We start from the raw sequence: 27,710 nt of genomic DNA on the forward strand, positions 1-27,710 counted from the left end.
GACAGCATTCAAAGCTTTAGCAAAGTAGTTTATGAAAATGCCAGACAATGTGATGATAATTTTCTCGCTCTTGCAAAAGTAAAATTTTGTACAATTTATACTGATAAGTCTCGTTATGCCTAAACAGTTATTGAAAATATTTTCAAAAATCAAACTCGTTTTTTTAGAAAAAGGTATGGTATGTTTTCTTATATTTTCTTCTTGCTATGCTTTGATTTATTGTAAACAAATGTATGGATCTTATGTTATTTACACGTGTTCATCAGTAACTGAAACTTTCTATCTTCGGCAAAGCAGGTCCGCCATAGGAAGATGGGAATGTCAGGGTCTGTTGCTGGTTACTGGGGGATGGGTGGAGCGGGATGCTTCAATGCAAATGGTGCGATTCACAAAGAAATTCATTAGTTTTTTCATCTCTTTCTTGATACTTCTACTAACTGATGTATGTCTATGTCTGGTCATTGTGACCCGCAAACCACATCAGGCTTTGAACATCACCAGTAACATTTCAAGATCCTCTTGTTTTGAGTCACTGGGATTCATTACAAGCATGCCAGTCCGGAAACAACAGTGCCGGTAAGCTAACCGGCATCGTTGTTTCCAGACTGGCATAGTACGACTCTGCGGGTGGGTGCCGTCCCGGTACAGCACCCGCCCGCCGAGTGTTCACAGAAGCACTGGCACCATTAACAATGGTGCCAGTGTTTCCGTGGTCCCGATTCCCATAGAGTCTCATAGGGAATGGCGATTTACAAACATACCGGTGCCTGACTTCCCGGCCTCCGGGGTTGTAATCCCCTTGTGTTACCGGGAAGTCAGGTGACGGTAATTCATTATGGGTCTGGGTGCTACCTACCGGTAACACCGGCATGGTTACCGCCAGGCCCGTAATGAGACCCACTGTATACACATGTATTTTGGGTGGATATCCAGAAATCATGACGTGAACTTCAATTTTCTGACACCTGTACAAGCCAGAACATCTACCTTGAGGCACAGGTTCTCCCCACCACATATCTCGCTCTCTGAATGTAAGTTGCTATCAGTACTTTTTACTTTTTTTCTGCCTCCCCAAATTCCAGTGACAAAGAGACAGACCATCTCCAGAGATCAGCTTCTGAAGCCACACTACAGTGAAAGAAAATACAATTAGAACAAGCCGGCTAATATGAGAAAAGAAGGAAAAGGGAACTGAGAAATGCCAATGTGAAGAACTTTGAAGACATTACAAAGTAAAGAAAGGACAAGTAACGCCTAAGGAGAGTAAAAGGACACAGGAGTCCCTCAAGTGTACTTCCTAAAAAGGAGCATTGTACATTATCAGACTGTAAAGACGGGAGGGGGGTATCTGTATTTCTGCCCACTATATAGTTGTGGTAGAGGAAGTTAGGATATAAATGGTGTGTTTCTGCCCAAGAAGTAGAGGGTGCTGGGGTTGCTGGTTGAAATGTGGAGGCTGTAGCACGAGAAGCCTGGAAAGTCTGGATGAGAGCAGGAAGCCGAAATGCTGGCCCTGTGTGGCTGGAGGGTTGCAGTGTGACAAGGGAGCAGTGCTAATTATTGGCCGTGTCCAGGCCAGTGCTTGTTCCCCTGGGACATCTGCCGGTCCCAGGGGGGTGTGAGGGGCAGGTGGTGAGACCCTGACCTTGGACCACAGATCCTAAGAAGCTCCCCAGCAGCAATGTGATATCCGGGTGGGTTTCGTAGCAGGAGAGAGAGAAACCCAGTGGCGTGCATGTGGCTGGAGCGGGAGCAGAGATTTGAACGTGGAAAGCGCCATGGAAAAAGGAAAGCAAAGAAAACAAGGTGCACAAGAGGAACAAAGACAGAGAAAGACAGAAGAGAGGACGAAAGCGACCCGAAAGACAGAAAGAGTGCATTTGAAAGAACTGGAAAGCAAAGAGAGGGTGTGAGCAACCTGAAAGCAGAAGAGAAGGAGCGTGCAACCCGAAAGTAAGAAAAGAAGGTCCACAGCAAAGTGAAAACAGTGTGAGGGGCACAACAAAGCAAGAGGAGTGTGCAAGAGGCACGGCAAAGAGAAAGAAGATGCAGGAGTGCACTGCAAAGTGGAAAGAAAGGGGGAAGTGAAACAAGAGAAGAAAAGATACAAAGCGTGACAAGAGGGTGTCAGAAGTCAGAGTGGTCATGCAGGGGTGGAGCAAAAGCCCAGCGTTTTCTAAAGTCTCCGACACTGCCCCATGGAAGGAACTGTGTGAACTTTGTGTTACTTTTGTTTGAGACAAGAGGTGCCTAAGATTGGGGAAGGGAAACCTAAGAGGCCCGCAGAAGCATTTTGATCATTTGCAGCAGAGGCTTAGACTTGGGGAAGGGAACCCTGGCAGGCCTGACAAGAACAGTGTCTTTTTGTTTGGAACTGGAAGGAGTAAAGCTTGGGGAAGGGATCCCCAAGTGAACCAGAGCCATTGTGAACTTTATTTGCTGCAAGAGCGCTACATCGAAGGTTGCGAGGGCAACCCTGTTCATGTTGAACTATCTTCTTTTGAAACTGGCAGAACTACACCTGATGGTAAGGCAACCTGAAACCAATCGTGGTTTACATTTCTGTTTGAACCACCATTTTTCTTTAAAAAGACCACAGAACGCATTTTGTCTAAGAGTGAGGGCAAGCATAGGTTTTGACACAGACGGACGTTGGTCTTGGACTTACGCACCTCGACGGCCCTAAGAAACATCAGTTGAGAGTTAAGGGTTCTATGTGAAATTACCTTTTCTTAAATGTCTCAAGAGAAAAAGATCAATTTACTTTGACTGATTTTCTTTTCATCGGAAAACCGGTATTGTAAAGGTCTTTTTCTCTTGAGACCTTTAAAATGCGTGTTTCCCTTTATAAAAAAATATTCAGGGTGTTTCAACCCCCGAGTTCCCATTTAATCTCTGTGCCCCCCACCCCAACCCTCCCCTGCAGGGGTGTGACAGTTCGATTTACAAACAGGTGTTTTTACTGGGAACAGAGTTAGGGCCAGTTAGACATTACACCAACCAAAGAAAATTTGACAATAAAGGTTTTCAAACTGTTACTTTTGAGCCTCTGTCTCTCTCGATACCATGTCTGTCACACATTAGGCAACACCTTTATAATAATGGCAGTAATACTTACAACTCTATGTGGTATCGCAGTATATTTAGATTCAGTAAAAATGCACCAATTGCTGACAGTTATTAAAAAGCATAAGAATTACTAAGTATTGTGTAACTTGATAGATATTAATGTAGAAAGGCAGGGAATATTCAGAACCTTGGCAGAATGCTATCTTTAGGACCAAAAAGGCGTTACTGTCTAAGGATCCCCCTCCCCCACCTGGGCAACCTGTAAGGAAAAGTTAAGGTTGTACTTTAAGGTGTTTAGTACAGCCCAGTCCAAATGTGTTCATCAATAGTCTGGTTCTCGTTCTACAGATCCCACTACCCTACAGTACCTGGGAAGCCACAGGAGAACAGGATCCAAGACGAATCTGGGACCCCTGGATGAATCCCGAGGATGGAAGATGCTCTTCCTCGTCACAGTACCTTTGGTGCCTTAGCAGGCGAAGTGGTGGAGTTTCTTGGCTTTACTCGACGAGACCCCTCCAGGATGATATATGATATAATATGGCATTTATAGCACGCCTATACACAAGTATTTCAAGGGGGGGTGGACCGCCCCTTGAAGGAGTTGTTTCTAGGATGTCAGTGTCAAGCAGAAGAAGGGAACCAAGCAGTGTCGGAAAAACAGCAATGCACTTTAATCTCAGTGGTCTCTGTTGTTGGGTGTTCATGTCCCACAAAGATGAAACTTGCAGTGGACCTTGACAAGGCTTGGATGAAGAAGATAGGTCCTTTGGTGGTCTTGAATGACTTTCATTGGTGGCGGGTGCAGGGGCAGAAGTAGGTGGCGGGTTTCGGTATTTTGCAGTTGGCCGCCTGACGGTTCTTCAGTGCTGCAGCACGGACGACAGGATGTCTTCTGGTGACTTGGACTCAACCACTGGACTGGACTGCAGGACCTCACCAAGCCTAGACCCTAGGAACGCTTTCTTCATGGATTGGTGGTGAGAAACCCACCGGCTGGCACTCCTCCACAGGCAGTGACCCTGGATCTTTTCTGGCATGGAAAAGTCGATAGATCTCGTGCCAGAGGTGTTCCTTGAAGATTTCTTCAGATGATTGGAACTTTGGCAGCTCCGGTTGTCGGGCAGCACTATGCCAGGGTACCCCCGCTTCTGGGCGGTACACAGCAACTTGGCTTCCAGCGGTCATGAACACTTGTCCGGACCCTGGGCAACACAGATATACTGCTTGGCGAAGATTCCTTCTCCTGCCAGCAGGCACCTAGGACTAGCTTCCAGAACACTTCAGGTGAAGAGCAGCAGTTGCACGATGTTACCTCCTAGATTAGATACGGGAAGAGATTGCCTATCTAGATCCTCTCGGGTTCAGTCCTTGAGTCAGCACAGCAGCCTTTGGATTACTTGAAGAGTTGCAGCTGCAGACCTCTGCCTCCAGCTGGACCCAGGATACAAGCTTAATATGACTTCAGCTTCTTGCTTCAGGTTTCTTGTTTCAGCTTCTGACAAGGAGGTGAGTGTGAGGTCCCCTGTTATATAAAACACTCCCCATTCACTCAGGCTCAGCCAACCAATCACACACAAGTGCATGCATGCAGGTAGCACCTAATCAGGCTCACAGGCATTCAGGCCATTCACCCAAAACCAGGCACAGACAACACAGAATGCCGATTGCGGGCAACTCCCCAGCCTTTCAAAGCACTACACTGCATTCATCCAGTTTCAGACAGGGCTGACTCAGGCATTGTGTCACACAACCAAAGCCAAACACCCACAACACAGATTGAGAATTGACTCCTCACTCCATTTATTCAGGCTCCACACAAGAGTGTGGCAACAACAAGCAGTCCCTGGGAAGGCTCCAGACAATCTGGGAGGAGGCAGACCCAGGACCATATATGGTTCTTGCAGCCAACAGCCATTCAGGGGAAGCAAACAGCGCCAGGGCTTATCAGGACTTTGAGAAACAAGGGAGAAAGGCAAACGAAACTAAGAGGCCACCAGTGGCCATTCATGCCTTTGTGTAGGAATCCATGGATTTCTATGGCTGGTCCTGGATATCCCAAAAATGGAGGATACCCAGAGTCACTGTCAAGTCAGCATGTAGCTGCCAGTAACCCAAACACGGCTCTGTGGACAACACACAGGTTCCCAAAAAATATATTAGGGGTAAAAGGGTTACCACTACCAATGGGTGCCCTATGCCATGGGTACTGTTCACCAAAAGTTAAAGATAAAGAGCTGCACTACCAGGGGTCAAGACTGGACTTCTGCGCAGAAATACCACACAGAAAACACCAACAGAGAAGTGGTAGGACATGGACGAGGAGGCACTGCCCCTCCAAAGCATTTCCAGCATCACATTCAGAAACACAAGTTAAACAATGAAAGCTGGGAGCAAAAAGCCACACGACAAAAGGAAGAAGCCTTGATAAAGCGCCGGATGGTATGAAACATGTGTTTGCTGTGGCTGTTGCATACATTGATATTTGTTTAAAATAATTCACTTGTGAACACAACTTTGTGCATTTTCTTGGTAAAGAAATATACATTTTAACATTTACTTTTTATCTGAGCACAGGCTTAAAAACTGTGCTGGGTTTCTTCTTGCAAATGAATGACTGAGGTTTGCTGGCAGATGTCTTTATCCAGAGTACTCGTCTAGCTTCCCAGAGTCGTTGTTATGAACAGTGGCAATAACACATAGGCATTAGCAATGTAGCACAGCGCTGCCTTTTTGTGTTAATAGAACATTCTTTCTGCTTCAATTATCACCAGTGACAACATCTGTATGTGATATGGATTGGGGAAAACCTCTTTCCTCCATTACGTATTACATAATCAGCATAACTTATTCAAAAGGCTTTCACTACAATTTGATCATTGGTGCAAGCGTTAGATAATCTGGCAAGCAGAAATGGATACATATATGCAATGCGACCGTGGAATATAAAACTCTGCAGCCCACTGTAAGGGAGGCATGGTATCACAAGTATGACACTGACACAAGAGGTTCAAGTTTCAAAACCTTTATTCATTTTTCGGGGTTTGGAAAAACTCCTGCTGTGCCCTATAGCTATGATGGGGCAGTATATACCATCAAATAATAAAGAAAACACAGTCATAGTAAGTATTTGTCAAATCAAAATGGCCCATACTAATAATACTTAATGCCTGCCCCATCTCTCATACAAAAAGTGCGCAAAGGGGAATATGTATGCAAAGGAAAATCATTGTTATAACATAAAGGATCAAAGTGGCTGAGTCAGCTCCCCTCACTACGTTGGACAGCACAGAGTAAGGTGGCCCCTGTAGACAGGATGACACACTCTGGCTCAGGTTCTCAAAAGAAAGGCAGTTCAAAACGTGGATCGAGGCCCGCCTGGCCTTCCACGTTAAAGTCACTTATTCCAGCGTTCCAAAAGTTACTTCACAGTTCAACCAAAAGTGTACGTACGTCTCCCTCTGTTGGGCTCAGACCTCTCAAAGCTGTAACAGTTCACATAGGTATCCCTCAGCTGGGCTCGGACCTCACAATCAACAGGTACCCGATTCAACGCAGATCTCCCTCAGCCGGGCTCGGACCTCGCAATCACAGCACTTGCAGGGGTGACCTTCACCAAGCTTAATTCACATTTGTTAGGGTTTCCCTTTCCCTAACTTATTACACTTTCGGTCTCCCTCAATCAGGCTCGGACCAATCACAGGCTTTTACTATAGTCCTCAGCAGGAATACTTTAACTTTCTCTTCAGCTCACACTCTTATGTTAATTGCCCCAGTGTCTCTTGGTCTTGGTAGCTCAGTACCATAAGCACAAAAGTTCAAAGAACTCTTTCTCTTCAAGCATTCACCTTTTCACTTCCCCTTTTGCCGGGGTTAATCTTGACCAGTACGTATTTCAAAGTTTGTTCACTCTGCTACTCTGTATCACTGGCTTCACAGTTATTAGCCACTTAAAAGTTCATCACTGGTTAGCTTTCTTTCACGTCTCATCAGCATGTGCGCAACCTTCACTTGTGAGAAACACTGTTGCGGCTTCAATATTTCCTTGAAAAAAACTGGCCTTTCATGTCTTCCACTAACTCACTGGTTGAGCGTGTTCCTTTCTTGTCTCTGCAGCTTTGTTTCAGGAGTCAAGGTTAATACCACAGGCTTGGAGTCACCTCTTCAACTCTGTCGTTCATCCGGGAGGGTTCCTGGCGTCCTTGAAACACAATGCAGGCTTCTTCTTGTCTGCGATTTGGCATTCTCCACTTCTCCTTCATGGCTTCTCAGAGGCAACGACCGCCTGTAGGGAACTTCAGGGTTTCTCCACCTTTGCTCTAGTCCCTCGATCGGTTGTCCTGCTCCAGTCGGTTTGCCTTCGCCCAGGTAGATCTGCTCCTTCTCGGGTCTCACCTTGCTCAGAGTACATCTCTATGTTCCGCCTTTTATACGTGTGGGGAGAGCTAATGGGTATCAGATGTATGGGATTAAAGTCAAGTGCCTGACTTTGCCTGACCCGATTAGCGGGACCTATCCATTGAGGTATGTAAGGGTTAGCCTCTTTACTCTCAGTCGGCCTCTTCCTAATCCCAGTGGTTGTGCGAAAATGGGGGCTGGTGGGTGGAACATTGGAGAATCCTATGAAATAGGATTGTGCATGAGTATGGGAAAGGGGGGAATACCGTTTGTTGCCTCACCCCCATGCCCCGAAGATCCCTCCCGCACTGGTCAACCCGAGGGTCAGGATCCAAAGGCGATGGCCGTGCCCTGGCCACCTGAGAGAGATTCCCAGGGACTAGTAGGCGAGACGCCCTTTGGTTTCTCACACTACCAACACATATTTGCCAAGATCTGGAGGTGATGGGAAGAAATGTTTTGAAAAAAGGGCAAATCACTACCATGTTGACCAATTTCCCTGAGAAAAGGACGCCTGTGATCAGCGTGAAGGTTTGGGCTTATAATGTCCTCACAGTGAATTAGAATTTTACAGTATTATTTTTATTTTTAGCGCTGCTGTTATTGTGAAAGAAATCTTTTCGTAATGATTTGTGCTATGTACTGTAGTTGGATGTATTGATTTTCTGGGTTTTGTGGAATTAATTTTCTATTAGATATTTCGAGTTGATGGAAAGTGATTTTATTTTTTAACCGTTAACCAGGAAAACACCATTTGGGGTCCTTTGGGACACACCGGGTGTCTTTTGGTGTCTCGATTGTGGCAATTGATACATAGTTCTAAGGTAAGGTCTGACTCGGTCACTGGACCCTTCTAATGGAAGTCTGGGTTCATATTATCATGTTATGGTTTGTAATAATGACATTAGCTGGAATCTGGGCACTATGCGCAGAGCAATGAAAAAGTGCATAGACTAAGACTATGATTATGCTTGACATAGCTGTTTTTAAAAAAATTTATTTTTAGAGAATAGTTTTCCAGCGTTGCATGGCATGAGATGATAAAGGATATAATATAAGGCATTTATAACGCGCCTATACACAAGTGTTGTAAGGCGCGGCGTGGCAAGGGAGGGGAAACAGAGGGAAGACAGACAACGATCCTACTAGGCCAGGTGACATTGAGATGACCTCTATCATTTGGAAATATGAAAGGCAAAGGAAGGAATGAGAGAATGAAAATCAGAGGAGAGATGAGCCAGAGAAAGAGAGACATAAAAAACATAGGGCCTTAAATGCTTTTTGTGTCATGTTTCACCGCCCAGTGAACCTCTATCGCCTCCGGCATCAAAGCCTTCCCAATAGTCTTGCATACATTATAGGGGAGAAAAGGAGTGACAAACAAAAGTGCCCCAGAGCATCCAGAGAAGCAAAGCACCACTGCTGGGTCAACATGATGTTGGCAGAGAGGCCGAGGCAGGTGTTGCATTACTGGTCAGCACCACTCCCAGACCCATAGTCCAGAACGAACGCTCTGTTCTTACAATGCTTATGACTTTCTTCTGTTTATAAATAATTGCTTTCTAATTATGCTATCAATCATTCAAAACATGCATCAGTGTAGAAGAAGGGCTTAATAAGAATGGAAAATAAATGTGAAACAACACACCAGGGTAGCAGTAAGCAGTTACTTTCTGTACCTCAAACTGTTTCCAGATGGCAGCCATGCTCAGACCTGCACATTACCAGCAAAATAGTTTTATTGTTAACTTTACGGCCCTCATTACTAGTTTGGCAGTAAGTGCTAAAATTGGCAGTATAGCCAATACCGTCACAGGCATTATGTGGCGGAATTAGCACTGGCAGTTATTCCACAGCAGTAATTCCACCAATTCTTGGGGGAATTAACCCTGGCGGAATTACCGCTAGAAACACAAATGCTAATTCTGACAAATTACATGTGCAATTACTGCTGACTTACTGCCAGAAATTGGCAGTAATTCTGTCAAAAATAAAGTACAGTTACCTACACCCAAAAGGTTGAGCAGAAGCATCCAGGTGATAGAATGAAGCAGATGTGCCAATAATACCCTCCCAAGGTGCATTTAAGACCCACACCCTCCCAGACACACTTCCAAGCAACATGCAGCCACAACCAGAAGTGAATTACGGCATCAACAACCTGCCCCCCTTCATTGAGCTCCAACAGCATGCAGTACAACCACATAGAATGATACAGGCTGCACACAGACGGAGGAGATGTGTGTTCGGAGTCTGCCCATCCCATGTGTCCGTCCGTCCCCCTGGGCTTTGGCTGATAGCCAATTGGTCTCGCTGCATCGCTTGGACAGGAACACCATAGGAGAACTGCTGACCCTCATAGAGGCAGATCTCCAGAGCGCCATACACACCAGAACTGCAATTCTACCATTGCATAGGCTGTGTCTGTTGTGGTGTACTGGAGTAAAGAGTGGGGCACAGAGGTAACATTACCACAAACTATGTTTATTCAACAAATAAAGAAAAGGCCTACCTCTCCCTACCCCTCAAGGATTTTTCCTACCCAACCAAAGTAATAAAGGGGTGCTCGTCGTCAGGGTGGAAGTCCAAATCAATTTATCCGTCCTCTGTCCAAGCTCCTACCCTAGCCCTACCACTAATAAAAAGACGTAAACCTAAGCGGTACCGGGGGAATGAGCCTTTAGAACTGGTCAGTGTCCTTCTTGAGAGAAAACTAGGAGAATGACTCCCTTCTCCTGGTTTACAAAGTTCCACTTTCGCCAGAACAGTTCTTAGATCTACTTAACAGTCTTTCAAAATCCAAACCCCTTTTCATCACCAACAATGTCAATCTCCGTAGCGTGACAGAACAACCTCTTACTGTAGCATCTGATTGAACAATGATAGTGACCAATAGTTCTCATAAGGCTGTGCAGGGCTCTCCAAACATCTCTCAAAACGCCCTTCAAAATAATACAATTCTTCTTTCTCATCAAGGTGCAGTGTTGAGGGAGTTTTCTCGGTTTGTCTTCTTTAACATCCTCGATATAATCAGTGACACTCTTTACACCAACACTGAGATCCCCTCCGAGGCTCTGCTCAGTTGCCACACTCTCTTTAATCTTGTGCCCCAATACTGAGATAAGGAAGATTACTCCTGATGCTCTGCTCAATTGTCACTCTTTCTCCACTCTTGGGCCAAGTACTGAGACAAGGGTGTTACTCCTGAGGCTATGCTCAATTGCCACACTTTGTGGACACTTGAGCCTAAGACTGAGATGAGGTAGGTTACTCCCTAGGCTTATTTCAACTGCTAGACTTTCTTCACACTTGGCCCAAGTACAGAGACGAGGGAGATTTATTTTTATTTTTGCGCATTTGTAAGACGCTTATACATCAAGTAAATTGTGTTTCAAAGTATCCACAGGGCAACAGGGTGGGAACATGGGAATGGAAGGCAAATATAACAGTGAAGAGAGAGAAAGAAGCGGTCCTACTAGGCCTTGTCAGCATTCAGAACGTGCAAGTGCAGAGAGAGAAAAGGGACGAGGGAGGAGGGGTAAGTGCTAGGAGTTACACAGAGGGAAGTGCTAGGGGGTACGTTTGCAAGCAGCTGTTAAGTGCCTGGCGGAGATAACTAGGCAAGAGTGGTCAATTTCTAATGCAATAAGTGCAGACCTGTAAGAGACACAGGCCAGTGGGCGCCCAAAGGCAATTGATCGCAGTGGGCGGAGGCTGAAGGCGATTCGGGGGAAGGCCAGGACCCAAAAGGAGGCATAAGGGCCCTTGTCACCAATCTCAGCAACTCTGCGGTTTAGCATGAGAGGCAGAGGGGGAAGGAGGAGGTGAAAAGGAAAGTCTTGAGGAGCTTCTGTAATTTGAGGAGATCCGGCTCAAGACGGAAAGGAAGGGGAGGCTGCTCCAAAAGAGGGAGCCTGCCGAGGAAATAGATCGCCCACCAGCTCGCTGTTTGGAGAAGCACTTGGGATGCAGAGAGTTGGCACAGGAGGAGCGTAAAGATCTGGAGGAAGAGTATTTGGTGAGTGCGAGTTGTAGATAGCGTGGTCCTCGGCCCCTGACAGCCTTGTGGATGATATCGAGGGATTTGATCTTTGCAGCAACCGAGAGCCAGTAGAGAGATTTTAGGGCTGGAGAGATGCGGTCCCTTGGTTTGAGGCCAAGGATAAGTCTTGCAACCTTATACTGGATACGCTGGAGGGGACATAGAGAGGAAGAGGGTAGATTAAGGAAGAGGCTGTTGCAGTAGTCCAGCCTAGAGAGTACCAGAGACATTGAGCTTCTGGGGAAAAGTGAGGAAAAAAAAAGGATTCCTTTGAGGAGGTGGAGTTAAAAGTGGGCCTTCTTGGCAAGGTCCTGGGTGTGAGGGAGGAAGGAAAGTGAGGAGTCAAGGATGACTCCAAGGTTTCTGGCTCCAGATGCAGGAGAAAGGGGCAAGACCATAGAGGGTGGCCAGAATGAAGGAAAGAAAGAGGAAGCAGGAGTCCCAATGGGAAGGATCTCAGTCTTGCTGGCGTTGAGGCAGAGATCATTGGAGGCACAACAAGACAGGATGGCAGATAGGCAATCAGGAATAATGAAGGAAGCAAGGAGAGAATCAGAGGGAAGTTTGAAGAAGAGTTGTGTGTCATCTGCCTAACACTAGAAGTGAGGGGAGAAAGTTGAAATCAGCTGCGCAAGCCAAGCAACATAGATGTTAAAGAGGCAGGGGAAAAGGAGACCTGGGGAACGCCACATGTGGAGCAAGAGGTGGCAGAGGAGAAAGAGCCCAAGATAACCTGGGAGGGACCATCAGTGAGGAAGCGGGTCAGCCAGTCCAGTGCCCGCTGTTCTCACTCTTATGGCAAGTACTGAAATGAGGGAGATTACTCCCGATGCCTTCTGATTGAATCAAGTTATAGTTCATGCACTCCCCCACGCCTCTACCGGGTCTCTTGTGACTCCCATTACCTTGTGAGTTGGGGCACGTTGCTGGTACTTCCTGGGGTCCTGGATCTTGGTGGTCCCAGGGAACGTGTGCTTTGCTTCCTTCTCCAAGTATGATGGCTTTACTTTGGTTCTCTCCCTCTTTGGGGTAGCGGGTATTGGCATTGTTGTTAGACCACATGGTCCTCCTCCCTGATGTTACTCATCGGATGGAGAGTAGCGAGACAGGAGACCAGGAGTGCTTGAATTGGGTAGTTGATTGAAGAGGTCGGGTTGGAGCCTCCACCCGAGTCTCCTCTCTGTGAGGGTATGAACTCTTTTCTATGATATGACTCTCTGCTGTGATATACCAGACAGAGAGGCCGATCACCTAAAAGAACGGGGAGAACGCACCAACACGGACCCAGCGGTAAAGAAAGGACAAGAATTAAGTAACCAGAAATATCTAGTCACCCCCAAACATCCACTATCCAGAGCAATACCTGTGTAAATTCTCCCCTATTTTCAGGGGAACAGATACTGGAGTAACCTATAAATGCAGAAGGAGATTAGATTCTACTCTGACCATAAGAATATATATAAGAATATGAATGGCCAGCATGTTTTACCACCAGTTGGAGCAAGGCAGCTTGTATGGTCCAGGAAAGCACACAATGAAGGTATAAAACAATAAACAGGAAGGTTAGTGAGGAAACTATACCCGGGCGGCACAAGGAGCGCACTAGGTACGGGGAGGTGCACTACCAGCAAAGCTTCCCTGCGTGCACTTATGGGTATGAGAGGTATGCAGTCCAAAAGGAAACAACAGGAGTCAGTTTGCAGCAGTGGGTACAGTAGTGGATATAGCAGAGAAAGGCTATTATGCCCACAGCGTCCATAAAGAAAATCCCTCTGGAAGCTCCATACAGAAGAGGATAATATCAATAAAGCAGACTTACCAGTAGCGTGGTAATGAATGGAGGGAGGTTTCAAGCAAGTCCGAGATACAGGCAGGTGTTTAGAAAAGCAGTCCTTAAGCAAGCTATAAGTTACGGTACACGGGTGACAGAATGCGTGAAAACAAGAGACAAAGCAGTCCGTAGGTAGGCTATAAGTTCTGGTACACGGGCGGGCAGCAGAATGCGTGAAAACAGCAGACAAAGCAGTCCGTAGGTAAGGCAAGAAGGTCTGGTACACGGGCGGGCAGCAGAATACGTTAAGACAGGAGACAAAGCAATCTGTAGGCAAAGCAGGGTCTGATACACAGTAGCACGTATCACGGAATGAGTGGCACAAAAGACAGAACTTCAGAATGCCGGCTGTAACTGATAAACAGAAGCAGCGTTCTCCAAGCTGCCATGGATTAAATCAAGCAGGAGGCGGGATCGCGTGAATGTGAGGCTCCCATGTCCTTGCCTCTGAACTACGATCGGGCGTCAGGTTTATGGGTAATGTAGTTTATTGTGGCTGCGACATGTGCAGCTGCAGCTACTCTCCACGGCAGCTGCCACTGAGAAAAGAATGGTGCTGCAAAGTGCCGGACACCAAGGTGGAGAGCAATGACCCTCTTAGAAGTCGCTTTTGGTGGGTTCTACCTGCCTTGATGAGAAGAGGAGGTGAGAGGGGCATGAGACGGACACGGATGCGGGCGCCGAAGTGTAACACCTGAGGTGGCACGACTGTTTCCCACTCTCCAGCTTCTTTTTAGGCCTGCCCTCCGTCGGCTTACCGAGGAGACCTGCAGCCTGCTACCAGCATCCTCCCACAGGCAGTCATTCTCTTCCTGCCAGCGGTCTCCTGTTCCATTTTGAAATTTCTGGGGTTGCCAGGTGTAAGGAAGGCATGGTATCAAAGTAAGACTGACACAAGTGACCACAGTTCAAGCGTGTTTATTGAACCTTATCAACGGTGTGATTAAAGCCTAATCTAAACCTAAATCTAAGATGCAAGCAAGCTAAGACATCAAATAATAATAATGCAGTCCTAGCAGAGTCCCCTCAAAATAAAAGGGCCTATACTAAACAACCTATTGCCAATCCTTACTGCTAAGTTACAAATAGTGTGGGGGAATGTTCATGAAAAAGAAAGAAGTGCGCACAAAATGATGTCAGGATGTTCAGGCCGTTGGCCTCCCTTCCCCACGTTTGTAGCATGGGACAAGGCAGTCACTCGAGCATAACACACTCTTGGGCTTCTTTGGCACGAGAACACAGTTCTATTACAAGCATCAGGGCCTTCTATGCCCAAGTCTCTTACCTTATCAAAAGTCTCTTTATCCAGAGTCCCTGGTGTATCAAACAAACAAAAAGTTCCTTTCCAACTATTCAATTAGGACGATTCACGCTTCACCCTGGATCCTCTTCAGTCAGGATCAGATCCCCTTTTGTATCACAATCTTCTCTCGGGTAGATCACGGTTCACCTCGGATCTAAGCCCCCCTTTTCACAATTAGTCTCCCTTAGCCGGGCTCGAACCAATTACAGTTTGCATTCCTTTTCGCGGGTGATTCACGTTTCACCCCGGATTACCCTCAGCCGGGAACAGAATCCCTTTTCACAATTAGTCTCCCTCAGCTGGGTTTGGACCAATTACAATTCTTATATCTTATCGAAGACTTTTGAATGTGCACAGGGTTTGGCTTGACCCATTGCAGGACCACTTTGATTTAACAGTTGAATTTTGCACTTATCAGAAAGCGTGGGTTCCCTTGCCCTAGCTTTCTCTCAGCATTTATCCGTTGGGTTCACACTTGCCTTAATAATCAAGTTTCACAATGTTTACACGCTCAGCTGTACACCAGAGACCTTCGAATGAGCACCCACGTGGTACCAGACCACTCTGTATATGGTACCTATCTTGGTTTCAAAAAGTTAAATCACATAAGTCTCATCTTTCTTCATACAATGTTACCCATTGCAACCTTGGCCGTATAGTCTGGTCTGCTATCAGTCTCTCCAACTCACCGGCTATGCTGACATTACTGGCGCTGCTTTGTTGTCGGAGCCAAGGACAGTACCACGGCAGCAATCACTCCTCCCCGCCTCAGCTATCGATGCAGGAGAGCCCTGGGTACCTTCAACATACAATGCACCTTTCTTCAGCTTTAATTCACGGTCTTATGTTTCTTATCCACGAGGGTTCATGAAAGTGGCGGCTTCATTCCTCTGAAAAGGCCAATAGTGATTCCCTCCTTGCAGCCCTTTCTGGTCTTGCCGTCTTTCTCCGCGTATTAAAATGCCACCTCAGAACTGCTGCTCCCTTGTGTGTTTTGTCTTGCTCAGAGTGTGCTTTCGTGCTCTGCCTTTTATACGTGTGGGGAAGTCTGATGGAAGTTAGGTGTGTATATTTATCAGTAATTGCCTGACTATGCCTGACCCTTGTGTTGGGACATGTCAGTATAAGGCTCAGGTGTTAGTCCATTGTCGCTCTCGTTGAACTGTCCATGAGAACGTGTTCGTGTTGGTAAAGGGGGGGGGTGTTGAGTTCCTAGGTATCCTATCTGGTAGGATGGGGTGCAGGGGTTATTGGGAAGGGGATACTGTGTCTCATCCTCCGGTGTCCCACTTCCACTCCTCGAGGGCCCCTCATCCAGGTGATACTCCTGCACTAGTCCACCCCCAGGAACTGGATCCACAACCGATATCTGTGTCCTGGCCATCTGGATGACAGATACCTGGGGACTGGCGGGTGAGACACCTTCAGGTTTCTCACACAAGCCTCAATCTTGCGGCTCTCTCCATTATGGAGTCCATCTTTACTTTTTATGCTGTATTGTTGGGCCCTCCCCAGCGGAACACTGAAGTTCATCTTCTAGTTCAATGATGCAATCTTCATGCCTCCTCAGGGCCACCTCTTCACAGTATGTCTCCCCTGACTCTTCAGGGCCTGTCAGCAACCTGTGTGATTCCCTTTCTCTTTCCATGCTACCCTGTGGTCCAAAGCACACTGCTGGCCACACCTTGGATGCTCTCATCTCCACAGACATCCCACTCTCTATTCCTCTCATTACCCCACTCTCATGGACTGATCATTCTCTTCTCTCTTCTGACTTAAAGCTCTCTTGTCCTTTAGCAATGGCACACCCTACACCACCTACTGCCTCCAAGGTCATCTGACCCATGAAAAGAGTGTCAGTGGCTGCCTTTGCCTCCACCTACTCTCCTCCCTGTACTCCAGCGGCTGACTCCCACCCTGATACAGCTCTCACTAACTTTCACTGTTCCATCGCCATCACTCTTGACATTCTTGTCCCTGTCATGAGGGTCTGACTGAAGCCTGCCAAAAAGTGCAACTCTTGGTATGACTCTGATATGGCTGCCCTTAAACGCAAAGGCAGAGCAGCAGAACGGAAACGGGGATCTTCAGGTGCACCCTCTGACAAACTGGCCTGCTGTCTTCTTCAAAGGCAATATAGACTTTGCATCCGATTCAAGAAAGAGTCTACATTCAAGCTTGCATCTCTGCGGAATCTAACAACACGGCCAAACTGTAACGCTCACCTGGTTCCCACGGAGGCGCGGCGTCAAAGGTGCAGAACTCTGAAGATGGACAGGAAGGGCCCCTCTATTCTGGCTTCCCTGGCTCGTTGGATACCCTCCTGTGCGTGAAAAGGGAGTATTACCAAATGTGGAACAATGCTCAAGCTTCCTACTCCCTTCCAACCCTCCACGATACCTCCTCCACGATTCCCCGTGAAGCCTCACCTTAGGGTTTGGAAGGATGAGCTCTCCATCCTGCTTCTGATGGAGGGGCGCGTTGAAACCCAGTTACTTCACTGGATTGAGGATTGATGGGAGTTCAGGTAAACTTGACTGTTCAGGTAAGGCGCTGTAAAAGTTCTGTTCAAAAGTTCAAGCTTAATAATAATGTTCATTGACTAATTGCAGCAAGCGCTAATGCTTATGTCTTTTTCCCCTTAGGGGCCGGGGTTCGGAGTGACGGAGATATGGCGCCGACCCGAAGTGAAACAGTTCTGGATGAGCGCTCAGGTAATGTCTTTGCATTCGCTCATTCAATGTCTTTGTCTTTTTTCCCCATAGGGGCCGGGGTCCGGAGATGCCAGGAAGCGGCAGGACCCAAAATGCAGTGGGAATAATCCAACAGGTAAGACTTAAAAGGAAACTGAGCTTTCCTTATTCCTTTTCTCCCTCTCACCTTTGTTCTTGTCTTTTTTCCTCTAGGCGCCGGGGCGTAGCTGAATCCGGAAGATCGGTGCTGAAGATGGAAGCGCCTTGCAAGGTTGAGTAAAATGCAGCGCTGCAGCGATCGAAACGAAATGCCTTTAAAATGATGTCTTCCTTTTCAGGGCCGTTGGAGAAATGATTCCGGGATGCAGATTTAGTAGGTAAGGGCTTTTCTTCTCCTATTCTCTTCCTTTCTCCCCTTGCAGGTGTTCCAGGGTGCTGGCAGGCGTGGCTGAAGTCAGGATGCAGGAGCTGACACGGTGAGCGTCCAGCTGCTAGGTGCAGAACAACGCGAAGCATGTGTGGCTGTTCGGGTGGGGTTTAAATAGCCTTGGAAGAAGTTCCTGGTATGTATCCTTCCACCAATCAGGTATGTATCCTTCCCCGACCACACCCGGGTAGTGAAGTAGTCCTACAGGTTAAATAGTCCCATTCAGGCCTCAAGAGGGCCTGGATGAAGCAGCAAGGTCTGCATCAGGTAAGTGTGCACCCAAGCACTTAAACACATATCCTCTTCTATGAGCCTGGCGCCTAAGGCGCCAGGACTGGGGTCCGCTATGAGCCTGGCGCCTAAGGCGCCAGGACTGAGTCCAAAGGGCCCCGACTTGGGCCCGCTGAGACTTCCCTGGGGAAAATGATGTCTGCCTCTGGGGTTGCTGGGCCCGGCCTGGCTCCTTAGAGGTAGGCATCATGACACAAACTTTTCAAAGTCTGCAAGGAACTGGCCAACCCTACTGCAGCTGCATCCTCTACTGCACCCCCCAAGGCCCTTTACTCCACCTTGGCCGCACACTTCACCACCAAAACGCAGGACATCCTGTCCTCTCTCTCTCCTGCTCCCCCTCTTGTACCAACATCTCTTGGGCCCCCTCGGCCGCTCTATCCCCTCCCCCTCTTCTCTCCTCCATCTCCCCTGTCACACCTGATGAGGTCTCTAGACAAGTCCGGTCTTTGAAAGCCTCTTCCAAACAGGTGGACCCCTGACCCTCCAAAAACATCAAAGACAATATTGACACTCTCGCTCCAGACTTGGCCAACCTCTGCAACCTCTCTCACGCCACTGCAGTTTTCCCCTCTTATCAAGCACTCTCTTGTGCACCCTCTGCTCAAAAAACCCTCCGCCGACCCGTCTATTCCAGCAAACTATTGCCCGATCTCCATCAACCCTTTCCGGGGAAAACTCCTGGAGAAGCTGGCTATCGCTTAACTTACCCTTCACACTGAATCTATTAGTTGTCTCCATGACACTCAGTCTGGCATTAGAGCATCCAGAGGCACCGAAACTGCTCTTCTGAACACCTGTGAAGACATGCTCTCAAATATTGATTCTAACTGTCCCTCTGTCCTCATTCTTCTCTACCTCTCTTTTGCTTTCGATACAGTAAACCACAACATCCTTTTAACCTGTCTCTGTGATACCCTGGGCATCACAGATCAGGCCCTGGCGTGGTTGCCTCCTTTCGCTCTGACCAGCCCTCCCAGGTGGAACTTGGGTCCTGTCTCTCCTCTACTACTCTCTCTACTTGTGGTGTCCCCAAAGAATCTAACCTTTCCCACTGGTTCTTCATTATCTACATGGCCCCCTTGGCCCACTGGATCTCTACCCTTATCTCTAACTTCTCTTTCAGGCTACCCTCGGCCTCCTCCTCGCTCATCCCAGATTGTCTATCTGCAATTCAGGCTTGGTGTGCTGCTAACAATCTTTGCCTGAATGCCAGTAAGACAGAGATCGTACTCATTGGGACCCCTGCTCAGGCGTTCCCACTTTCTCACTGGCGTGCCTCTCTTGGACCTGCGCCCTGGCCTACCAATGAGGCAAAAAATATTGGGGTCATCTTCGACTCCACTCTCTCCTTCTCTTCGGCTTCTCCTTCTCTTCTCACATCTCAGACATCTCCAAAAAGTCCAACTACCAACTGGACTTTTACCAAAAGGTATTTTACCTTTTCTGACTTTCCCCCAGAGGATCATCACCTCGAGAGCACTGGTTCTCTCCAGGCTGGACTATTGCAACAGCCTCTTTCTCAATCTTCCTACTTCTACTCTCCTTCAACTAAAGCTCATCCAGAACAGAACCGCAAGACTTATCCCTGGCCTCAAGATCTTGGACTGCATCTCTCTGGCGCTGAAATCCCTCCACTGGCTCTACGTGGCTGCAAGGATCAAGTTAAAAATTCTCTGCATTATACACAAGGCTTTCTGGGGCCGAGGCCCGCTCAATCTACAACGTTCTCTTCCTGAAAATTCTCCCTCTAGGGTCCTCTGCTTGTCCTCCTCCAACTCTCTATGGGTGAGCCCCTTTCACAAATAGAGATTTGGGGGGTAGATCTTTATCCTCTGCAGGTGCCTCTCTCTGGAACAGCCTCGCTGCCTCTCTCTGCCTTGAGCCGGAACACCTTAAATTCTGGAAACTCCTCAAGAACTTCCTTTTCTCTTCCTCCTTCTATCTCCCTCTCGCTTGCTAACCTCCTTTCCTTTTTCTCCACCCTCCTTCTCCCCCATATCTCTGTTCAGTTTTTGCTGTCTGGTTGCCTGGTTCACCTCCAGAGCCTAACAGGTCCCAGGCTCCCCCACCAGTTTTTTTCACTTGCCTCCAGGCCTCTGCACTTTGTTCAGCATTACTGCACTTTCAGTTTACACTCCATCAGCGAGACAACCTCTCTGCACTTAACCCAGGACGCTGCTGGACCGGACTCATTTTACCCCCCCCCATCCCGCACCTCTGTATGTATGTATGTATGCATTACCTAAATGTACTAGGACCAGTTAATTGTCTGTCCTGTTACCCACCCCTCACCCTTTCTCGTCTCCCCCTCCAGAGCTTGGCCGCAATCTGTAACACTTCATGCACTTACACTAGGAGAAACGTCTTCAAGGCCTAAGAATGATTACTGTAAGCCTGCGGGAAGGAAGGGCCTGGGAACCTGGGAAGCCTGTTTGCTGCTGGTGTTCGAAGCCCCACCCCCAACTCATCAAAAGGCACCTGGCTTTACCCGCGAGGCTGTAAGCTCGCGGGAAGAAAGAGTGTGGGTGTTTGCTCCTGCCTGGGTGTTCACGCTCCGCCAGTGGAGCACTAAAGGAAATAATGCAGCAGACCCCAGATTGCCCATCGGCCTCGGACTGTGTTAAGGTGAGAAAAGCAGTTGAGAGCCGAGCCCCTTCGATTCCCTAGTATTAGACACTTGGTTTGGTCCGTGCATTGCTGCAGAAATGACCGGAGCTGCAAATGTGGAGAAACTATCCCCCTACCCTCCTCTTTCTCTCCAGATCTGCCCTTCTGTTCAACCTGCAAGGTCCCTCTGTCCCCAAAGTGAACCGTAAATTCAAAGTGGGCTGAAGAAAAGGGGGGGGTTACCTAGCAAAGTGATGGGGAATGGCCAGGGAAGTGGAGATCACTCTGTGGATACCAGCATGGACAGGGCACTTGCCCCAGTGACTGTTAACACTATTCATGATCCAGGGGCGGCAATGGGGGCGAGGGGGCAGCACCTGAACGCTCCAGCACCCACAGCCACACAGGAGTTTCTTCCACGACATGGGTCCACTCAAGGCCCTGCTCTGAATCCTTTGCCTGTCCTCACCCCAGATGAACATGTGCCCAACACCAACCTGTTAACCCCGGAGGAAGTGTCGACCATATTGCCAATGCTGATCTTCTCGATATCCTGGGCAATGGCTGTGAGAGGATCACCCTGGGCATAGCCAAGCTCACTGAGGACTGTGAACCATCGGCCCCATTACTGGCGCTGGCTGCGCCCCCTAGTTCTCCTGGGCTGTCTCTAAGGCTCGTCACTGGTACTACATGGTTGGCCCCTGATCTTGGATGGCATTGGCCACTGAGGCTGCTCATCCCCCGGTTTTTCCTCCCACCCAGCACTGGACCCAATGGACCTGAATTCGGAAGGATCTTGTGAGGGAAAGCATCCTTTGAGCTCCCCCTGCAGCGCTTGGAGTGAGTTCAAGTCAGCTGCACTTTCTGGGGTTAGCTCCTCCCTACGCTTAACCCCACTTAGGGTCCCCAAGGCCCATACCCAAGGGAATCAGTCCCCGTCAGCCTCATCACATAAAGAACCAAACACTACCCCGGGATGCTCCAGCGACCGTGTGCTGTCTGAACTGTCCAACATCAAAAAAATACTATTGGCTTGGCTTCAGGGTGTGACAGAGGGGATGGAGGGCTTGAGAGGTTCTATTAGGGGATCGGCATAGCGGCGTGGTCCAACTGCTGACGAAGGATCATATCCCCTGTGCCCTCGTCCTCCCTTTTCTGCTGGTGCCCCGAACACTCCAACCTCGAAGCGGCAACCAGAGGCTATCCAATCTCCAATCCCAAATGAACCAAGAGAGCCCCCTAAGGCCCACATTCCCGGGTTTGAACCCTCACCTATGAAGATCCATGCCCCGAGGAACCCGCGTATTAAGAATCCTGCTGGCAGGGTAACCAATGCACACAACCCCTGCGCTGGGAGGCCTTTGTTTAGACACAACGCCCATGAAGGGCCTAGACGAGCCCTCGGGTTTCTCCATTGAGTATCAAAATTGCATCCTCATAGAAAAGAACCAAGGGATGCCCTACGGAACAAATGCCTCCATTGGTTACACTATGTAGGAGTGGTTTCGTGACCAAGGACACTATGGTGGAGTGCACTAGATTGCCCAATGATATTTTTCCCGATTCTGTTGAATTGGTTTTTGGGGATGATCATAAGGCGAGGGATGTCTTGAAAAAATGTAATGAGCATGGGCGTACCCGAAGAAGTGGGATTACAGCCAGCCCTTCCCATATCTCTGGTCTTGCAGCCTTTCCTGGCGATTCCACTAGCAGAGGATCTCTCTCAGGGCAAATCTTACCCTTTTGGGCACCCGGCGTTTGGGAGCTAAATGGGCCAAAGGGTTGGGAGTACTGATTCCCGTTTAGAGATTTGCTTTGTGGTATTTAAGGAGTGTGCTGTCTCTTCCGTTGTTGCTTCTCTTTTTTCTTTTATTGCTGTTTAACTTTCTAGAAAAGTATTGTTAAGTTGTACTTTGATGGCCTATGGCAGCATCTAGTTATTGATTGATTGATACTGTATTCCCTTGTTCCCTTCCACATTGAAGCGCTTTGAAGCACTTCACCTGTGTATAAGCGCTGTATAAATAAACTATTAATACAATAAACATAAATAAAATGTTTTAAGGAAGAGTTTTGCATAGCTCCTTGAAGCTGCTTATTCTTCTCAGTAATTTTATGATAAATTCCTTGATGAGAGTGGATGTTCATCTTAACAATATTGTGTTTTACAGGACGAAGTGAGGGAATACCTCCATAACACATAGCAGTAGTGCTAGGTTGAGTTTCAGCGATGTTAAAGGTTTCATGGCTTCAAAGGAAAGCCAGTTAGGGAGTTCCATCATGCAACAAGAGTCCTTTGCCCAGGAAGGGAAGCTCTCTCTGCATTCCACCACCCCTAGGGGGAATATTGAGTAGCTGTCTTACCTCCCTAGGCTAACAGCGAAGGATTCGTCCCTCGGGAGAAGTGACATGATCCCATGAATTGTCACACACCCTTACCCTCAGGATTTTGCCTTCCCCTTCTAAAGATAGGTTATGTCTTTGGGAAAACATCTTCTGATGAGAGGTTGGCGACCTCCCATCAATTCCAAATAGTTGGTTCTACTTCAAAGCCCCTTCCCTCCCACATGTTAAGGGGGGGAAACACTAACAGAGGAGTTATTGGAAGGCTCTTGCTGGCTTACTAGTTGGCTAAAAGAAAACATTTGGTCTTTATCCTACCTTCTGCCTTATTACGGTAATGTGGGCATTACTGTAATTTTGTGGGCCACTTAGCTGACCATTGGTGTATTTGTGGAAGATTGTTACCCAGAACTACATCTTCAGATAGGTTAGGAATGACCGCTGCTTCTAGGTCTAGGTTTTTCCACAAAAATGCTCACCGACATGGGAGTAAAGGGGAGATTTTCATGGTCAGCATGGATACAATGTACGGGGGTCCCTTGAAGGACACTTACCACCCTGCCAATAGTAGTCTTGGGTGGACTGCACATCCCTTACTCCCAGTATCAAGTTGGGCCCAGACCCTTTTCTAATGTATCATGTCAGGGACCTTATAAAGGGTTGTTTTTTTGCATATAAATAGAGAGTCTTGGTTTTCTTTTGAGCTTTTACTTTCCTAACCAATGATACATTTGGACCGTTTTCTCTTAACCTGGGAACTTCTGCATTCTGGGCATATAATATTGAAGCAAAGGAGCTCTCTAGGTTCTCAGGTTCTATATCTTTAGTTCTTTCAAGATCTTTCTTCTGTGGGGAAGATTAGGGCGGTAAATCAGTTTCTCTACTCCTGTAATGTTGCCCCGGTGGCCTACCGCTTTTCCAATTCTCGTCGGTACCTTCTTGTGTGCAGGGGAACGTCGCAAGACTCAGCATTCGCTGGGGTAGCCAATTCTGTAGTCTGGTTTCTCAGTTGCTGCTTACGTCAGCGTTCCGTTGCTATCTGCAGACGGCTTCCATCTATTGGGGAAGGGAGCAGATACCACTCCTCGTTGCGATGGTCTTGGCGCTGTTGGCCAGGCTGCTCGCCCAACACGAGTTGTTAGTGTTCACGCCACCGCTTGGTACGGGACTCCTGTCCACACTCTGGTAATGGTTTTTCCGTTGCTTCTCTTGCCGACCTTCCCACGTCTTAACTCAGCTTTCTCTGCCTCTTCAAAAGTCGCGGGCTCCGTGGCTTTCCTTTGCTCTGCCTCTCCAAGGCACAATTATGTTAGGGAGCTTCCCCAGCGTACCATGCTCTCTCTTCCTCTGCAATCCACTCATCTCAAGCCTTGAGACATTTTTATTGTGATATTGCAGAGTTTTAAAATACTCTTGGCTTTGGTATTGCTTTTAAGATTTGGTTTGTATTAAAGCTTCCTCACAGGGTTTTTGGGCCTACCACCAACTAACACATTTGCTTGCACAGACACTTTTGTTCAATAAGTATAATTTTAGTTGTTTTCAAATAGTTCAGTATTCAAAATTGTTATTACTGTTTCTTTCAATCATACGCGAGTGAAACTGCCTGCCGTGCACACCCGGATAGCATTGGTGCGCTGCAGAGTCATTTGCAAGCTGTGAACTCACTGGGTAAGTCGCTCTGCTTGGTGTTTGCAGGTTTTCTGCCAGTGTGGCTCCTCGCAATCAGGCAAACAGCCTCCTCCGGTGCACCTCTGCTTGCACCACTCGGATATGGAGTCTCCTCCGCTCTGGAGAGGTTCAGGTGCAATCCACCCACCTGAAGTGTCGAAAGAGGGTACAATTTCTCACTACTTTTGCTTCCTGTTGCGCGCCCTCCGCACAACAAGTCTTCAATGGGCAAGCGTTCCTTTCTTACGCTTCCCGCTGCACAACCTCTGCAACAGTGGCTTTACAGTGGTCCTGGCGCCTTCTCTCGCCTCCAGCTTCACTTTCCTCTGCATACACGGCCACACTGCTTTCTCATCTCCTGCTGCTCTTGCTGCTCCTGACGCTCTACCGCCTGCACCTGAGGGGGCTGTTTTAAGCCTCTTAGTCTTCCCCAGATGTAGTTTGTAAACACAAATTAGCTGACTGCTCCTACAGCAGTATTCCTGTGCATCCCTCTTCTTCGTCTCAGTTCTGAGGGAATTATGGAACTTAAAGTGCCTGCCAACACTGTTCGTTTTCCGAACCTTATCTACTTTGCTGATTTGATCTCCACTCTCTACAATATTTATTGAAGGTGTATCACTCAAATTATTCATCAGTCTTGTTTGAAAAGAGGAATAAGGTTTCCTAGAGTTTTGACGGTACTTATTCACAAACTGATATCACCCACTTAAAAATGTTCAAGTCATTGTGGCAACAAAAAATTATATAGTTTGGCATTTGTGATATGTCTTTGCTAGAGCAAGGCAAATACTGTGTCTCAGCACACACATTCATCTCACTTGCCTGAGCCTTTTCTCCTCCCTGCTTCTTAAACTCTAACCATATCTTGCACTTGTGAGCCATGCTTATTGCCCAATCATACATTTCCTAAACACATTTCAGGAAGCAAAGACATATTACTGTACCGTTCACATAAAGCTTTGGAGTTCTCATGTTTCCCCAGTGTCCAACCTACAGGTTTGTGTTGTCTCTGCGCAACTTTGAACCTGAAAATTCCTCAAAATGGTCACATGCTGCTGAAAAGAAATAAGATAACAGAAGGAGAACAAACATCTTAGGCTATTAATCATGCCTCACCACTGACACCCAAATCTACAATCATCAGTATATCTCTACCAATCCATTCGCAGTCCATACTGCACACGCACTACAAGTGTACTACCAAAATACCCATTACAGTTGCCGACGACATTACATGCATAAATCTGTAATAACAAAATCGTCGAAGACTCATCGATAGATACTTCAAAGGACTGCAGACCCTGTGGGCAGCACACTATTAATGTGCTTGATAAACTGCGGCACAACATGTTATGAGTCCGACTGTTCCGATTCACATGAAATGGCCACAAACCATAAACAACGGCATAAGCAGCACATTATCACCCATATCGGTGTTGTCATGCAAGAGCAGTATTTGTCAACCATGTGCACAGACTGGATGCGTGCTTCCAGCAGACTCCTCGCAAATCAGCATAACCTGACCTCCACATCCTCTGCAACTCTGCGATGGTAAATTCCCAGACTGCCTCCATGCCTCCTTCGTAGGCCACCATAATGTCTTTCACCGTCTGCGGCACCTTGTGTGAACTTCCCTGTTACGTAGAGACCCGTCCTCAGGGGCCTTTGGCTAAAGCTCATCCGCAAAGGTAACCTCAGACGTCCCTGTCAGGTAGGAAGATCGAACAACGCCAGCATTCTAATTGATCCCCAGCTCCCCCAGTGACCTCGCTGATGTCACCACTTACGGATCTCTGCACCTCCAAATGTCACCTCGACAGACCACCTGGAACAAGTGTGTCCAGTAGGCCTTGCGGTGCAAAGCATTCTCTAACGCTCTCACTGAACTGTCATCCCTAACTGCAGGCGAGTTGAACCTTGCGTTTAAGGAATCCTTCCACTGCCACCTGTACTAATCCTCCTGTAAATCCCTATGTGGCGCTCCGATCCATGCCAATGCACAAGTGTGGCAGGGCAGGACTATTCTTTTCTGACAGGTATTTCTCCATTAATTAACTTGCCCTGGGTTTTCCACTCGAGGCACTTTGTGGCTCAAAACAACTTCGGAGGACACAGTCCCAAATCCTTGCTAGATCCAGAAGTGCTGGACCCCTCTCTTTATAAAGTCCTCCTTTAAGTTCAATCTCTGGGTGGTGGGACCAATCTGATGGGGGCAGTGGGTCTCCCTCTTCCTTACCTCTGCTTCATAACTGCACCCGCCGCAGCAGTCACCCCCAATTCTCATTCTCTTGTACCTGTTTCTCTGCTTCCTGCTTATCAGTTTACTTCTCTGTTTCTCTTGTTCTCCATGGGTCCCTGTATAAGACCAGTCCTCGTCGCCAATGTTGAGATACAGCTTCCATAGTCACCAGCCAGCTCAGTAGTATAGTCCATCAGTTTATTTCCTCAGGTTATATCAAGTTAATCAGGTAACATCAAGAGAGATACTTGTGGAGAGCCAAATGGTCCCTACCACCCAGGCTACATCTTCATCAACTGCCTAGGTTAGAACCCCAAACACACAACACTCTACTCAGGCACAAAGGGCTCCACACTAACATTCCACACAGACATCACTACTCACCAAACATTTACTTATTTATTTATATGGCACACCTTAACCTGAGGTATCTGGGCGTAAAGCAAATGGTTACACACGTTAAAGCAGTACAATGGATGGCACAAGAAAGTATATACAATACCGGTAAAACAAATTGCAAATGTATGCTCAGGAGTGAAAAGGCCAGTCAGAAGGACCGGTAGTACCACAAGTGAGTTACAAGAAGTCACAGAGAGAGTAGGTTGAAATATATACAGTTAGCTAGGCGCAGGTAGGCGTTTTCAAGCCTCTTCAGTGGTGAGCCTTTTTTTTTACATTGTACCTAAAGCAATGGAACAAAGGTTCTAATCTTAAGGGTACAGGCATGGGGGTTCCACAGTTTCGCTGATAGTAGAGGGAAGCTGCTCCCTCCTGCTTTCTGTAATTTAAA

General features: G+C 47.6%; 1 protein-coding gene across 1 annotated transcript in view; it reads left to right on the plus strand.

Annotated features, from left to right (window-relative positions):
- Positions 1-27,710, plus strand: part of LOC138513155 (uncharacterized) — a 552,911-nt gene that overhangs the window by 104,514 nt on the left and 420,687 nt on the right. The gene's annotated exons all lie outside the window — the stretch shown is intronic.

The sequence above is a fragment of the Ambystoma mexicanum genome, chromosome 12 (genome assembly GCF_040938575.1).
Source record: "Ambystoma mexicanum isolate Mex_15411 chromosome 12, UKY_AmexF1_1, whole genome shotgun sequence".
NCBI classification, from domain to species: Eukaryota; Metazoa; Chordata; class Amphibia; order Caudata; family Ambystomatidae; genus Ambystoma; species Ambystoma mexicanum.